This window comes from Papio anubis, chromosome 17 (genome assembly GCF_008728515.1).
Source record: "Papio anubis isolate 15944 chromosome 17, Panubis1.0, whole genome shotgun sequence".
Lineage (NCBI taxonomy): Eukaryota > Metazoa > Chordata > Mammalia > Primates > Cercopithecidae > Papio > Papio anubis.
In genome coordinates this window covers 59420566-59437043 of record NC_044992.1, presented here as the reverse complement: position 1 = coordinate 59437043, position 16478 = coordinate 59420566, and the positions used below count along the sequence as shown (strand labels likewise).

Below are 16478 nucleotides of genomic sequence, written 5' to 3'. Positions count from 1 at the left end.
GAGGTTGCGGTGAGCCGAGATCACGCCATCGCACTCCAGCACGGGCAACAAGAGAGAAACTCCATCTCAATCCAATTGTGAAATAATCTTTACGTAAATAATTTTCCTCACTCCACCTCATTTGCATGAAAGCAGTCTTTTTTCTAGCATGATGTGTATTGGTGAAGTGCCTACTAGGTGGTATTTTTGTCTCGATAACCATGTCTTAGGCACACAATAGAAAAAAGAAAAAAGTGCAGCCAGGCACGTAGCTCATGCCTGTAATCCCAGCACTTTGGGAGGCTGAGGCAGATGGATCACCTGGGGTCAGGAGTTTGAGATCAGCCTGGCCAACATAGTGAAACCCCGTCTCTACTGAAAATACAAAAATTAGCTGGGCACGGTAGTGAGCGCCTGTAATCCCAGCTACTCAGGAGGCTGAGGCAGGAGAATTGCTTGAACCCGGGAGGCAGAAGTTGTAGTGAGCTGAGATCACGCCACTGCACTCCAGCCTGGGCGATAGAGTGAGATCCTGTCTCAAAAAAAAAAAAAAAAAAAAAAAAAAAGGAGGAGAAGAAGAAGAAGAAAGAAAAAGAAAGAAAGACAGAGAAAAAGAAAAAAGAAAAGGTGTAGGCAAGTTCATTCCTCCCAACCCATAATAAACATAACTCTCTTCCTGTTCAAAGGACCAAGCAAATAAACTGCAACTAACACAGCCACCAACCAGCACTGCTTTCTTTAAATTCAAGAGGCATGTTGTGAAAGCAAATGGGACATTACTCAGGGAGAGCTGGAGCAGAAGCCCTTCCAGAAACAGGGATGAGCAGGAAGTCCAGAAACCCAGGTGGTAATGCTGGCTGTGGAGCTCCACAGTTCTGTGACCCTGAGCAAGTCTTCTAATATTCCAGGCTTCAGATTCCTTGCCTGTCAAGTTAGAACTCTAGATTAAATGATCTAAGGTCCAAAAATCTAAGTTTTTTTGTTTTTGTTTTTGTTTAGAGACAGGGTCTCGCTCAATCACCCAGGCTGGAGTGCAGTGGTGCAGTCACAGCTCACTGCAGTCTTGGACTTCTGTCCTTGAGCCATCCTCTTGAACACCTGCTCTCAAGCGACCCTCTTGGCCTCCCAAAGTTTTGGAATTACAGGTGTGAGCCACCACACCCAACCTACAGTTCTAACATTCTTTAAGACAATCTCTTGGATATCTGGGTGTTGCTGAGGCTCAATGACACTGATTCTGATTCCCCAGGCTGCACTGTGGTTGCTGGAAAAACTTCATCACCCCCCAATATAACGGGATGGGTTTGGAGAAAAACAAGACACACCGTGTGTGATATGTATGTGGTTCTCTCTCTCTCTTTTTTTTTTTTTTTTTTTTTGAGACAGAGTCTCGCTCTGTCGCCCAGGCTGGAGTGCAGTGGTGCGATCTCGGCTCACTGCAAGCTCCGCCTCCCGGGTTCACACCATTCTCCTGCCTCAGCCTCCTGAATAGCTGGGACTACAGGCGCCCCCTACCATGCCCCGCTAATTTTTTGTATTTTTAGTAGAGACGGGGTCTCACTGTGTTAGCCAGGATGGTCTCGATCTCCTGACCTCGTGATCCTCCCGCCTTGGTCTCCCAAAGTGCTGGGATTATAGGCGTGAGCCACTGCGCCCGGCCGTATGTGGTCCTCTGAAGCGAAGGAGACTCCCTGCTTCATGAGTTCACACCAGATGCTTAGTATCTTTCATCCAACACAGCCCAGATTTCCCCGGGCACCGCTCCCAAAGCTGTACTATTGTCCCGTGCTATTCTATGGGGACCTATTATCTATTTGACTTCCAGTAGGAAGGTTCCAGAAGCAATTTACAGAAGCATTTTCAAAACTTACAGAATATGTTTTACTTCTCATTTGAGAAATCTGAAGTACCAGTGGAATCTGATCTTTTCATGGACACAGTGAGTGCAGACGGCAGCAGGAGAAGAAGCAGGAGGAGGCAGGGAGAACCTTCAGACCATGGCCTAGGTATGATGGAGAGAGAAGAAAGGAGTACTGGGTAGGAAGAGACTCAGAGTGAGACACAGCTACAAGAAAGTTTTGGTCACACTGGCCGGGCATGGTGGCTCACGCCTGTACAATCCCAGCACTTTGGGAGCTGAGTAGGGTGGATCACCTGAGGTCAGGAGTTCAAGACCAGCTTGGCCAACATGGTGAAACCTCATCTCTACTAAAAATATAAAAATTAGCCAGGCATGGTGGTGCGTGCCTGTAATCCCAGCTACTGAGGCTGAGGCAGGAGAATCGCTTGAATCTGGGAGGAGAAGGTTGCAGTGAGCCAAGGTCACGACACTGCATTCCAGCCTGGGTAACAGAGCCAGACTCTGTCTCAAAAAAAAAGGAAAGAAAGAAAGGGCCAGGCGCAGTGGCTCACGCCTGTAATCCCAGCACTTTGGGAGGCCGAGGAGGATGGATCACCTGAGGTCAGGAGTTTGAGACCAGCCTGGCCAACATGGTGAAACCCCATCTCTACTAAAAATACAAAAATTAGCCAGCTGTGGTGGCACATCCCAGCTACTCGGGAGGCTGAGGCAGGAGAATTGCTTGAGACCCAAGATCGGGCCACTGCTCTCCAGCCTGGCCGACAGAGCGAGAATCTGTCTCAAAAAAAAAAAAAAAAAAAGAGAAAATTTTGGTCACACTGATGGGGAGTATGGGAGCCAATGGTGTCCACGAAAGGATCCTGCCTCCTGCAGCAAGGGGTCAACTAGGGAGTTCCGAGCCCTGGAACACAGATGAAGGCTAAACCCTGCAGCGGACTGAGTGCCCGTGCTGGGAGAACACCCTGATGCCTTAAACTGCTTAGCCACCTCTAAGGAACAGTGGCAATCCAGGGGCTGACAGGGAAGGTATGGAAAATCAATGAGCACTCACTTTGACAGACAATTCTGGCTGCAGAATACCTGCCACAGGTAATAAATCACTTCATTGAAGTTTATCTTTTTAGCAGTGCACAGTGGATTATACCCATACATCACTTCAACCCCTTTTCTGCCCTGTTGACAAAGGACAAATTGAGAAGGATGTTGGTTGGGAAAGCTGGGAGAAAGAAAGGAGAGAGATAGAAGAGCTCTGTTACTGGGCTGAGGCAGTAAAAGGAATAATTATGATGATAAAGTAATTATTATTTTTTGTTTTCTAAGCTGCAGGTTCCATTTGTAAAAATCTTACAGAGCTGTCTGGATTTACCAATGAAGTTACCATGGGTTGGAAAATAAAGGTAGCTTTTTTCCCAAACCCCTTAGGACATACAACATACCCAGCATCTCGACAACATTTCAAAATCTCTGCTTTTCTGATAATGGATAAGTTTGTGGGCTTCACTAATGACACGGCTTAGAAACTGATGCCCCGAGAACCTTGATGTCCAGAACTCAATGTGGTAAATGGGATTCCTGGTTCAGAAATATGGCGACAGATTAAGATAACATAGGGGCAGAATCTCCCACCACAAACACCTAGGAATACTGGGTAAAATATAACCCCAGGAAGAAAGGGGAAAATAGAGTGAAAGTGTGTGAGCTGATTTTGGGACTGTTCTAGTAACTTACAGACCTACAATTTAAAACCCAAGTGGACAAAGGAGGTGAAACCGTGAGCCACCATGAAGCAGAGAGCTGGAACTAAAACCCCAAGGAGGCCGGGCGCAGTGGCTCACGCCTGTAATCCCAACACTTTGGGAGGCCTAGGCGGGTGGATCACCTGAGGTGAGGAGTTCAAGACCAGCCTGGCCATCATGGTGAAACCCCTTCTCTACTAAAAATACAAAATTAGTTGGGCGTGGTGGCACATGCCTATAATCCCAGCTACTCGGGAGGCTGAGGCAGGAGAATCGCTTGAACCTGGCAGGCAGAGGATGCAGTGAGCCAAGATCAAGCCATTGCACTCCAGCCTGGGTGATAAAAGCAAAACTCCGTCTCAAGGAAAAAACAAAAAAAAAGCCCCAAAGAGAGTTAGGATCTTCAAAGAAATACTTCCCCAGTGAAAAGAAAGACTAGGCGGAAACATCATCCCCTGGTACCGGGGTCAGGAGAACAATTTTGTGTTCTTGGGTTCTAAGTGAAAAAAAACCTCTCCCCTGAAAAATGGATATCCCAAACCTGAGCCTTAAGCAGGGTGATCCAGGACATTCTAAAGTAAGAAATTAGCAGAAAGAAGGCAGTGACACTTCTGGGATCTCTAGAAGAAACAATGCAAATTGTTCTGAAGGAGCCTCACTATCAGACCATGTAAGACTCCCATGGAAAAAAAATAATCCCCACTAAAGGTTAGTTTAGAGGAAAATTAAAACTTAGAATACAGCATAAGCAGAAAACAGCAAATACAACAAACAAGATTATTAGAACTCCAGGGAACTTGGAATAATAAAACTACAACTTGAAAGAGAGAGTACAATATAAGTGTGCTTTAGACTATTGAAGACAGAAAATGAGAAACTAAAATCCTGAGAAAAATATACTAGGAAAAAAGTAAGAGTCAGATGTGAAAACAAGCCAAATGGTACTTTTGGAAATAAATATTATAATTTTTAAATGCAATAGATAGATTAAATAGTAGATTAGACAGAAATGAAGAGAGAATTCAGTAAAATGGAAGACAGATCTGAGGAAATTACCCAAAGAGCATTAGAGAGGTCAATGAGGCATAAAAGAATAACTAAGGGCATAGAGAGTACAATGAGAAGGTCCATATGCATGTAATACAAGATCCAGATGATGAAAACAGAGATACAGTGTTAGTTTGGGTCCTCCAAGAAGCAGATGCTAAGAGGACATGTTGGGAAAAAACACCTGTGAAGGAAAAAGAGGAGGAAGCAGGAAGAGACAGGGAGAGCCTTCAGACCATGGTGTAGGTATGGAGAGAGATGAAAGGAGTACTGGATAGGAAGAGACTCAGAGTGAGACACAGTTGTAACAAAGTTTTGGTCACACTGATGGGGAGTCCGGGAACCAATGTCATCCATGAAAGGATCCTGCCTCCTGCAGCAATGGGCCAGCACTGGTACCCCTGTCATATTCTGCCATCAGCTGGGAGCAGCCCAGTAGAAGCATGAGTGAATCTGAGATGTGGCCTCTGGGGCTCAGTCAACTATGCTTCCCCCAGCAAGACAACTGAGCAGCATGATTTTATGGCTGCCACAATGAAGGAGAAGCAATATTTTAAAAGATAATAGTTAAGGACTTACCAAAATTTTAAAAGTTATGAATCCTCCATGTAAAGAATACCAAGTTCTAAGCAGAATAAATAAAAATAAATCAATACACACAGGACTGAGGCTCCAGAATATCAAAGACAAAGAGGAAGCCTTAAAGAACAGCCAGAGAGCCGGGCACGGTGGCTCACACCTGTAATCCCAGCACTTTGGGAGGCTGAGGCGGGTGGATTACGAGGTCAGGAGATCAAGACCATCCTGGCTAACACGGTGAAACCCTGTCTCTACTAAAAATACAAAAAAAATTAGCCGGGTGTGGTGGCGGGCACCTGTAGTCCCAGCTACTCGGGAGGCTGAGGCAGGAGAATGGTGTGAACCCGGGAGGTGGAGCTTGCAGTGAGCCGAGATTGTACAACTGCACTCCAGCCTGGGCGACGAGCAAGACTCCGTCTCAAAAAAAAAAAAAAAAAGAACAGCTAGAGAGATATGGCAGAGTACCTACAAAGAAAGAGCAATCAGACAGAAGACTTCTCAGTAACAAATGAGAGGTGAGCAGGGTTTGGCGGCACAAGACTATAGTCCCAGATACTTCAGAGGCTGAGGAGGGAGGATGGTTTCAGCTTAGGAGGTCTGGGCTGTAGTGCACTATGCCAAACAGGTATCCACACTAAGTTTGGCATCGATATGGTGACCTCCCAGGGTCAGGGGACCAACAGGCTGCCTAAGGAGGGGTGAAATGATGGCCCAAGTCAAAAAACTCCTGTGCTGATCAGTAGTGGCCACTGCACTCCAGCCTGGCCAACATAGTGAGACCCCATTTCCAAATAAATAAGGAAAAAGAGAGTTGAGAAGCTGAGAAAACAGATGAGGGGGAAAAAAAGTTGAGAAGACAAATGAAACAGTATCATCAGAGGGTTGAGGTGAGATTCTATACTAAGCTTAAAGAGAGTCATTGAAAGATGAGGACAAAGAAAGACGTTTTCAAACAAGAACTAAGTACGTTCACAGGCTCTTACTAAAATGCACTAAAGTATATATTTTCAGAAAATAAAATGTGTGCATAGAAGAGTACTTAGAAACAATGGCAAATAAAGACACTAGTAAATAAAAATATATACAGTTTGGACTGCACAAAACAAAAACAACAGTGAATAAAACACAAAATACAATAAAATACCAAAAAAGAGAGAAATTAAAACACTAAATTTTAAAACACTGGGTGGGGGAGGTGATAGGGTAATTTCTGACTGCTATTTAAGTATACACATTGAATATTTTTAGGATAACAAAGCTAGTAGAGAGAAAAAGAGGAGTTGGTAAAACTCAATTCAGTAGGAGACAGGAAAGGAGAAAAAGAAAGCAGAGAAAAAGTATGGGAAATAGAAAACATGAAATAAGACAATTCAAAAAATATCAACAGTTGCTATAAATGCAAACAGACTGAAATAGCTGGTTAAAAAACAGGTTATTAATAGCTGGTTAAAAAACCCAGACTCGAGATTTTTTTCTTAATTTCGCTATAAGCTATTTACAAGAGGCACATCTAAAATACAACAACATAGAAAAGTTAAAAGTAAAGGCATTAGAAAACATGTGCCAGACAGAAACTGACCAAAAAGGGGAAGAAGACTGGAAGGGCTATATTAATATCAGTAAAAGCCTAAGGCAAAAGCATCATTAGGATCGACTGGTTCTTTACAGCCCACTTACTGGTTCTTAAGAGTGAGACAAGTTACTTAAAGTTTTGGAGCCAGTTTCCTCACCTGTAAAATGGGATGATAATAATAGACTTGTTTTTGAATCTGGAATGTGTTTTTCAAAAGTAACAAATGCAAATACAGCAAAATGTTAATACCGATTTAATCTTTCTGGTGGGTACATAAGTGTGAATTTCATTAGTATCTGTACATGTTTTATATATTTGAATTGTTTTTAAAACAAAAATGTTTTAACTTTTTACGTTCACAAACCCAGTAACCAAGTAAAAATATAAGAAAAGCATTGTAAACAACAATGCTCCATACATCATCTGGGAATAGCTAGCTATAGAACTTTCCTAGGAGACAACTTTGCAAGATACACTAAAGTTTTAAAAATGTAGACACCCAGCTGGGAGCGGTGGCTCACATCTGTAATCCCAGCACTTTGGAAGGCCGAGGCAGGTGGATCACTTGAGATCAGCAGTTCGACACCAGTCTGGCCAGCATGGCAAAAACCCATCTCTACTAAAAATACAAAAAAAAAAAACTAGCTGGGCATGGTGGTGGGCACCTGTAACCTCAGCTACTCTGGCGCTGAAGCAGGAGAATCATTTGAACCCAGGAGTCGGAGGTTGAAGTGAGCCGAGATCGCACCACTGCACTCCAGAGCGAGACTCTGTCTCAAAAAAATAAATAAATAAATAAAATGTAGATACCCTGTAACCCAGTGATTAAATTTTGTAATTTATCCCGAGGAATGAATCAAGAGATGTGTATAAGCATGTATGTACCAGTTGCTGAGTTCAGTCTAATGGTGAAAAATTCAAAACAACATTAATGTTGTTGGAAATTACTTTAGTAAATTTTAACACATTCGTATAACAAAATAGTATGCAGTCATTAAAATTCAGGTTATAGAAGAACATTAATGACAAGCATTGTATATTGACAGGTGAAAAAGATACAAAGCAGTATGCCTTGTATGGGCTTGGGTTTTACTTTAAAATACGTGTAGGCTGGGTACAGAAGCTTCCACCTGTTATCCCAGCACTTTGGAAAGTCAAAGCAGGAGGATCACTTGAGTTCAGGAGTTCAAGATCAGCCTGGGCAACATAGCAAGACCCCATCTCTACAAAAAATAATAAAAATTAGCCTGGTGTGGTGGCATGTACCTGTAATCCCAGCTACTCAGGGGACTGAAGTGGGAGGATTGCTTGAGCCCTGGAGGTGGGGGCTGCAGTGAGCTGTGATCGCACCAGTGCACTCCAGCCTGGGTGACACAGTGAGACCCTGACTCAAAAAAAAAAAGGAAAATAAAAAATAATAAAATATGTGTATTATGTACACAACCGTCTGGAAGGCTATGGAGCAACATACTACTCATGAAGCATCTCTGGATGGTGGAGATTCTGAATGACTTTTGTTTTATTGTGCTTTTTTGTGTTTTCCAAGTTTTCTGCAGTGAACATATGGTGCTTTGTAATTAGGAAAAAAAGCAATCATCGTTTCTAAAGTAAACGGCAATAATTCAAGTTCCTACTCTAATGCAGAGTCCGCAAACTATATCCTGCAGGCTAAATGCTGCCTGCCACCCATGTTCATACTGCCCATGACTTAAGAATGGTTTTACATTTTTAAATGGTTGAAAAAAAAAATCAAAAGAAGAATAAAATGTACAATATGTCATTCTAAATCTTTCTGTTTAATCTTTACAGCAACTCTGTACTATTACTCATTTTATAGATGAGGAAACCAAAGCTTTTAGATGAGTTATGTAAAGTAGTGAAAGATCTCATAGTTAATAAGTTTTTGAGCTGGAATTCAGACCCCAGAGTCTTACCCTAGAGCCTCTACTCTTTTTTGCGGTTTTTTTTTTTTTTTTTTTTGAGATGGAGTCTTGCTCTGTGTCCTAGACTGGAGTGCAGTGGCACTATCTCGGCTCACTGCAACCTCTGCCTCCCGCATTCAAGCAATCCTCCTGCCTCAGCCTCCCAAGTAGCTGGGATTACAGGCGCCTGCCACCAGACCCGGGTCCTTTTTGTATTTTTAGTAGAGATGGGGTTTCGCCATGTTGGCTAGGCTGGTCTCGAACTCCTGACCTCAGGCAATCTGCCCACCTTGGCCTCCCAAAGTGCTAGGATGACAGGCGTGAGCCGCGGCGCCCAGCCTGAGCCTGTACTCTTAATGTGCTTCCCCCATGTGAAAAGTTCCCTAACATTATGAGGGCAAATCAAGCCAGTACATTCTGGTGAATTCTCAGGAGGGAAGACCACTGCATATCAGAGAAGCTTTGTAGAAGAATGAGGCCACATTTCTACCACGATGATAGGAAACATTAACTCTGAACTTCCCAATAAGCAAAATGTTTTCCTCCCTCAAATAATTCAATTCTTCTCATTAGTAGACTTACGTTACAGAAAATCATACCCCATTATTATGTTTGGAGTTTCATCGATAAAAATTCTTGGAAATTTGTTTTGTCTCTCATTATGTCAGCACCTCCACAATATCGCTGATGTTTTCTCTTGGCCCACAAAGTCTGACATATTTGTTTACTCTCTTTACAGAAAATGTTTGCAGACCCCTGCTCTAATTAACACAGAGAAAGAGGGCAGAGGGGAGTGGCAGGCGGTCACGGTATTGATGAGAATAATTCCCCACACCTGGAACTACAGAGTAGCCAATAACCCAACTGGTTCTCTCCCAAGCTGCTCCACAAGCTCTTAGTCATTTCGAGATTGGTTTCTTTCCTCCTCCTGCTCTGTCTATATTTTCTCCATTACCTCTCACCAAGGGGTAAGCAAAGCAAAGGAAAAAAAGGTAAAACTTAATTCAGTCAGTTTAATACTACTTAAAAACTGACAAAAAAATTGTTCAGGGGAAGAGATTTGACTTGTACATCATCTCTAGAGTTGATTCGCCATGTTTTCTGTTATCTAAAATATTTGAGATTTGGCCACTCCTACTAAGTATCAGTTCGCTCATTCACTCAACAAACCCTAAGCATTTCCCATGTACCCTGCCCCTGGACACAATACTGGATCAATCAGCTAGATAGAGCAGCTCACAGGTGAGCAGAAATTTTATATATATAACAGCACAACACAACATGTTCTATGATGGAAAGCAGTTTTAAAAGAGTACAGGAAATGCGAGGTAAAACCACAGTGAGATACCACCACACACTCATTAGAATAGCTACAAACAAAAGACGGATAATACCAAGTACTGGCAAGGATGTGGCAAACCCAAAACCCTCATATGCTGCTAGTGAGAGTAAAAAAAAAAATGCAAGAACTACTTTGGAAAACAGCCTGGCAATTTCTTTGTAAGTTAAACATACGTTTAATATAAGACCCAGCAGCTGGGCACAGTGGTTCACGCCTGCAATCCCAACACTTTGGGAGGCCGAGGTGAGCGGACAATGAGGAGATCATGACCATCCTGACCAACATGGTGAAACCCTGTCTCTACTAAAAATACAAAAATTAGCTGGGCATGGTGGTGCACGCCTGTAGTCCCAGCTACTCGGGAGGCTGAAGCAGGTGAATCACTTGAACTCAGGAGGCGGAGGTTGCAGTGAGCTGAGATGGCACCACTGCACTCCAGCGTGGTGACAGAGTGAGACTCCATCTCAAAAAAAAAAAAAAGCCCAGCAATTCCACTCCTTAAAGTATCTCCCCAAGAGGAACGAAAGCACACGTCCATCCAAGACCTGTATACAAATGATCACAGCAGCAATATTCACAGTAGCCTCAAATTAGAAACAAATCTCTATCAACTGGTGATGAATAAACAAAATATGGTATGTCCATACAACAGAATGCTATTAGCAGTAAAACAGGAACCAACTACTGGCCAGGCATGGTGGCTCACGCCTATAATCCCAACACTTTGGGAGGCTGAGGCGGGCAGACTGCTTGAGCGCAGGAGTTCGAGACTAGCCTGGGAAACACGGTGAGACCCCCGTCTCTACCAAAAAAATAAAAAATAAAAATAAATAAATAAATAAATACAAAAATTAGCCAGGTGTGGTGGCATGTGCCTGTAGTCCCAGCTACTCAGGACACTGACGTGGGAGGATCATTTGAGCTCAGGAGGTGGAGGCTGCAGTGAACTGTGATTGCACGACTGCCTCTAGCCTGGGTGACAAGAGTGAGACCCTATCTCAAAAAACAAAAACAAAAAACCCCAACCACTGATGCATTCAACAACATTAATGAACTCAAAAACATTACGTTCAGTAAAAGAAGCCAGTCTCAGCCGGGCACGATGGCTCACCCCTGTAATCCCAGCACTTTGGGAGGCCGAGGCGGGCGGATCACGAGGTCAGGAGATCAAGACCATCCTGGCTAACACGGTGAAACCCTGTCTCTACTAAAAATACAAAAATTAGCCGGGCACGGTGGTGGGCGTCTGTAGTCCCAGTTACTGGGGAGGCTGAGGCAGGAGAATGGCATGAACCTGGGAGGCGGAGCTTGCAGTGAGCCGAGATCACGCCACTGCACTCCAGCCTGGGCCACAGGGTAAGACTCTGTCTCAAAACAAAACAAAACAACAACAACAAAAATAGGCCAGTCTCAAAGGACTACATGTTGTATAATTTTTATATGAAATTACCGGAAAAGACAAAACTATAGAGACATAAATCAGATCACTACTTGCCAGGGATCGGGGTAAGAGCAAGAACTGACCACAAATAGGCAAAGGGGGGATGGAAAGTTCTAAAATCGGACTGTGGTGATGACTGCACAGATGTATGGATTTACTAAAACTTATGAGCTTTTCTTTCTTTACTAAAACTTATCCATTTTACACTTAAGATAGGTGAGTTTATCGTGTGCATAAAAGAATTTTTGGCCAGGCACAGTGGCTCACACCTATAATCCTAGCACTCTGGGAGGCCAAGGTGGGTGGATCACCTAAGGTCAGGGGTTCGAGATCAGCCTGACCAATATGGCAAAACCTCGTCTCTACTAAAAATACAAAAATTGTCTGGGTGTGATGGTGCGCACCGGTAGTCCCAGCTACTCAGGAGGCTGAGGCAGGAGAATCGCTTGAACCCAGGAGGTGGAGGTTGCAGTGCGCCAAGATTGCGCCACTGCATTCCAGCCTGGGTGACAAGAGTGAAACTCTGTCTCAAAAAAAGGAAAAGAAATTAGATTTTGATATGGGCTACAGCTGAACCTTGAAAACATGCTGAGAAAAAGATGCCAGATACAGAAGAACACATAATGTTGATTCTACTTTTATGAGGTACCTAGAATAGGCCAATTCACAGAGGCAGAACGTAGGATAGAGGTTACCAGAGGGTGGGGGAAGGGGACATTGAGGAGTTAGTGTTTAATGGGTGGAATTTCTATTTGGGATGATGAAAAAGTTCTAGAAGCAGACAGTGATGATGGTTGCTCAGCATTGTGAATATACTTAATGCCACTAAATTGTACACTTTACAATGCTTAAAATGGGCCGAGCATGGTGGCTTACACCCTTCCCAGCATTCTCGGAGTCTGATGCGGGCAGATCACTTGAGCCCAGGAGTTTGAGACTAGCCTGGGCAACGTAGCAAAAATCTCGTCTCTACTAAAATTACAACAAATTAGTGGGCACGGTGGTGTGCGCCTGTAGTCCCAGATAATCGAGAGTCTGAGGTGGGAGGATCGCTTGAGCCGGAGAGATTAAGGCTGCAGTGAGCTGTGATCACACCACTGCACTCCAGCCTGGGTGACAGAGCAAGACTTTGTCTTCCAAAAAAAAAACAAAACTTAAAATGGTAAATTTTTATCTTATATGTATTTTGCCGCAGCTTTTTTTTTTTTTTTTTTTTAACAAAGTCTTCCGTGCACCTTCGGGAGGAAGAGGGGCCTGGGACTTGCCCGTGGGCTCACTTTCAGGTGGCTATTTCTTCATCAGTTGAGTTCTTAACTGTCTCTAATTGATAGCAAAGGGAAGAAAACGCAGTTTGCATTCACACAGCCCATTGTCCAAATGCCTAAAGACGTTAATTTGAAAAATACAGCAAGAATCATGAAACTGATTCTAAATTTACTTCTAAATCATGAGAGCAAACCTGAAGTGTGGTTTTAATTGGGTTTACAGGAAGTATAAGTGTTGTTTATGTGACTTGTTCTTTTGTTTAACTGTTGGTAATCACTGGCTACTGCACTAATCTCATTGCCAGAGAGACAAGCAGTTGAGTAATTAAAATATTCAAAATCTGGCTCAGTGGCTCACCCCTGTAATCCCAACATTTTGGGAGGCCAAGGCGGAAGGATCACTTGAGACCAAGAGTTCAAGACCAGCCTGAGCAATGTAGTGAGACCCCCATCTCTGCAAAAAAAAAAAAAAAAATTTTTTTTTAATCTGAGCTAACAGAAAAACAGTTTGTTTCCAATGCTTTCATTTTAACCCTCACTGTGATACAGGCATCAAAGAACCTTTTAAAAGAAGATAAATTAGCTTTCATATTTGACTGTTTGGACAGCTAGCTGTATATGACAACTTTTTGTCCCCTTTCTCTACCCCCAAACAGAGAAAGTTGTTGAGTCTCAATTCTCCGAGATGTCTAGATTATAATGTTGAAGTTCTCATACAAGCAAAACCTCCCAGTAATGGGACATGTCTTGTTAAAGTAAAGACAAGAAGATTTTTTTCTTTGCTATCTATCAAGAAAATAAAAGGGTGTGCCTATTACTTTAAAAAACGTTTTCTTTTTCCTTTAATGAAAAGTGTTATGCTTATTCCACTGGCAGTTTAACAAGGAATCTTGGGTCGTCAGCAAGGCTTCAAAATGGGTGATTAGAACACTACAGGCTGATAGACTCCAAATTAAATTGACAATACCCAATCTAAGCTTCAAAAGATGTGTGTATCGGCAGCACCATCAAAAGCAATTCTCTGAGTCACTTTTAACTTCTCCCAGACTCTGAGCCTTTCCAAATTAGAACATGGAAAAGGAAAAAAATGCAAGATAAAGCACTTTGCTGTGTCATCCCTTAGAAAGTCAGCGAAAATTAAGTAAGTACAATCAAATGGATTTATTGCCTGGGTGACAATGCTCAAGTGACAGGGAGGAAGAATAAGAAAATAAAAATGTTAGCACTGAATAAGGAGCAGAACAATACTTAGAAGATCAGTGTACCTGGCTGAGCGTGCTGGCTCATGCCTATAATCCCAGAATTTCGGGAGGCCAAGGCGGGAGGATCGCCTGACGTCAGGAGTTCGAGGGCAGTTTGGCCAACATGGCAAAACCCCGTCTCTATTAAAAATACAAAAATTAGCCAGGCATGGTGGCATGCAACTGTTATCCCAGGTACTGGGGAGGCTGAGGCAGGAGACTCTCTTGAACCCAGGAGGCAGAGGAGATCGTGCCACTGCACTCCAGCCTGGGTGACAGAACAAGACCCCATCTCAAACACACAAACAAATAAACAAGAAAGATTGATGTACCTGCCTCTCCAGCCTAGTAAATACGGCCCAATGGTGATTTTGACTGTGGAAGGTGGGAAAGAACTTTGCACCAGAAGATAAAAGCCCACAGGAAAGACTAGAAGCACAGGACCCTGACAGAGAAGAGAACGGTCCAGTGGTTCTAGAGAGGTTCTAGAGAATGGCCCAGTGGTTCTAGAGAGGTTCTAGAGAATGGTCCAGTGGTTCTAGAGAGGTTCTAGAGAATGGTCCAGTGGAGGGGAGAAACGGAGGTGAGATTAATCAAGATAGAGACCGAGATAAAGCATGAAGCATCCCCAAGGGCAGGTTCATGAATGAGGACCACCAAGCGGTTTTCCAGGCTGTAGCTGAATGCCAGCAGAGAAATCTCTGCACCCTCTCCTGCAAGTCACGGAAGCTGCCCCAGTTCTCAGAGCACCTGGTTCCGGGTGATCAAATCACTTTCCTCTGGGTAGAAGAACGCCCACATCCACACACTCGGTGACACATAAAGACTGTGACCAAAAGCAAATGAGACCACCTAAAGTAAGCCCCCAAAATCATTTAAAATAAGGCTTTATAGAAAAGCAATGCAGCCGGGCGCAGTGGCTCATGCCTGTAATCCCAGCACTTTGAGAGGCCAAGGCAGGTGGATCACCTGAGGTCAGAGGTTCGACACCAGCCTGACCAACATGGAGAAACCCCGTCTCTACTAAAAATACCAACATTAGCTGGGTGTGGTGGTACACGCCTTTAATCCCAGTTACTACTCCGCGGGCTGAGGCAGGAGAATCGCTTGAACCTGGGAGGTGGAGGTTGCAGTGAGCTGAGATCGCACCACTGCACTCCAGCCTGGGTGACAGAACAAGACTCTATCTCAAAGAAAGAAAGAAAAACAACGTGATAGCTGGGATCCCAGGTAAAAATTTCAGGAAATAAACACATTCAAAGCAGGGGTTTGTCCCTCCATAGTATCAAAGACAACAAAACAGGCTTCCACCATTCCAAGGACTATCGGCTAAGACCCCTGCTGACTCCAAGAAGGGATGGCACCACGTCTGAGGCACCAAAGAAGAGACCCAGGATGGGCGTGGTGGCTCAGGCCTGAAATCCCAGCACCTTGGGAGTCTGAGGTGGGAGGATCACTCAGGCCCAGGAGTTCAAGAACAGCCTGGGCAAGATGGTGAGACCCCTGCCTCTACAAAAAAATGTAAAAATTATCCGGGCGTGGTGGTACATGCCTGTAGTCAGCTGTGAGTATACCACTGCACTCCAGCCTGGGGGGCTGCATTAAAAAAAGAGAGAGATCCGGAGCCAGTGAGGGAGACACAGGGTTTATTGAGGACTTACATAAGGGTCATGCCAGGGGCAGCAGGCTGGACAGGAGAACCATTGCTGTTTGTACTCAGCACGCAGTTTATATTGCATTTTTCACTTAGCACCCTCCACCTAGCAACCTCCATTTAACCCAAAGCAAAGGGCCTCCATCCCCCAGATGGCCTGCATTCCAAGGAACGAGCCAGGGATTTGGATGTCCATCATAGATAAGGAGTGAATCTCCAGGTTGGCCACTCTCAGATTCCTTAGCTTGGAAGTCCAAATACACATTCTTCTTAGATCCTAGGGTCATTCTTTTTTTTTTTTTTTGAGACAGAGTCTCACTCTATGGCCCAGGCTGGAGTGCAGTGGCACCATCTTGGCTTACTGCAACCTCTGCCTCCTAGGTTCAAGCGATTCTCCTGCCTCAGCCTCCCGAGTAGCTGGGATTACAGGTGACCGCCACCATGCCTGGCTAATTTTTATATTTTTAGTAGAGACAGGGTTTCACCATGTTGTCCAAGCTGGTCTCAAACTCCTGACTTCAAGTGATCTGCCCACCTCAGCCTCCCAAAGTGCTGGGATTACAGGCATGAGCCACCGTGCCCGGCCAACCCTAGGGTCATTCTTAGGGTGTGCTTCAGTTATGGCTGTCAGGTGCGTCTGCCATACAAGGACCCAGATCCACCATTCAAACACCCACCATTCAAAAACCCACCGTTCAATGGACCCAGAGAGGCTTATTCTGCTGAGGACTTGGGATGCACGAGTTTTGAAACCTGCACAAATAGTCAACCCTCCCTTTACAGACACGAAAGTATCTCTTTGTCCTCCTAAGAGATTCTGGGATGGCAAAGACATCAA

General features: G+C 44.0%; 1 protein-coding gene across 4 annotated transcripts in view; it reads right to left on the bottom strand.

The window, feature by feature from the left end:
• PITPNC1 (phosphatidylinositol transfer protein cytoplasmic 1) overlaps positions 1-16478 on the bottom strand; it is a 318834-nt gene that overhangs the window by 234360 nt on the left and 67996 nt on the right. The window lies entirely within an intron of this gene.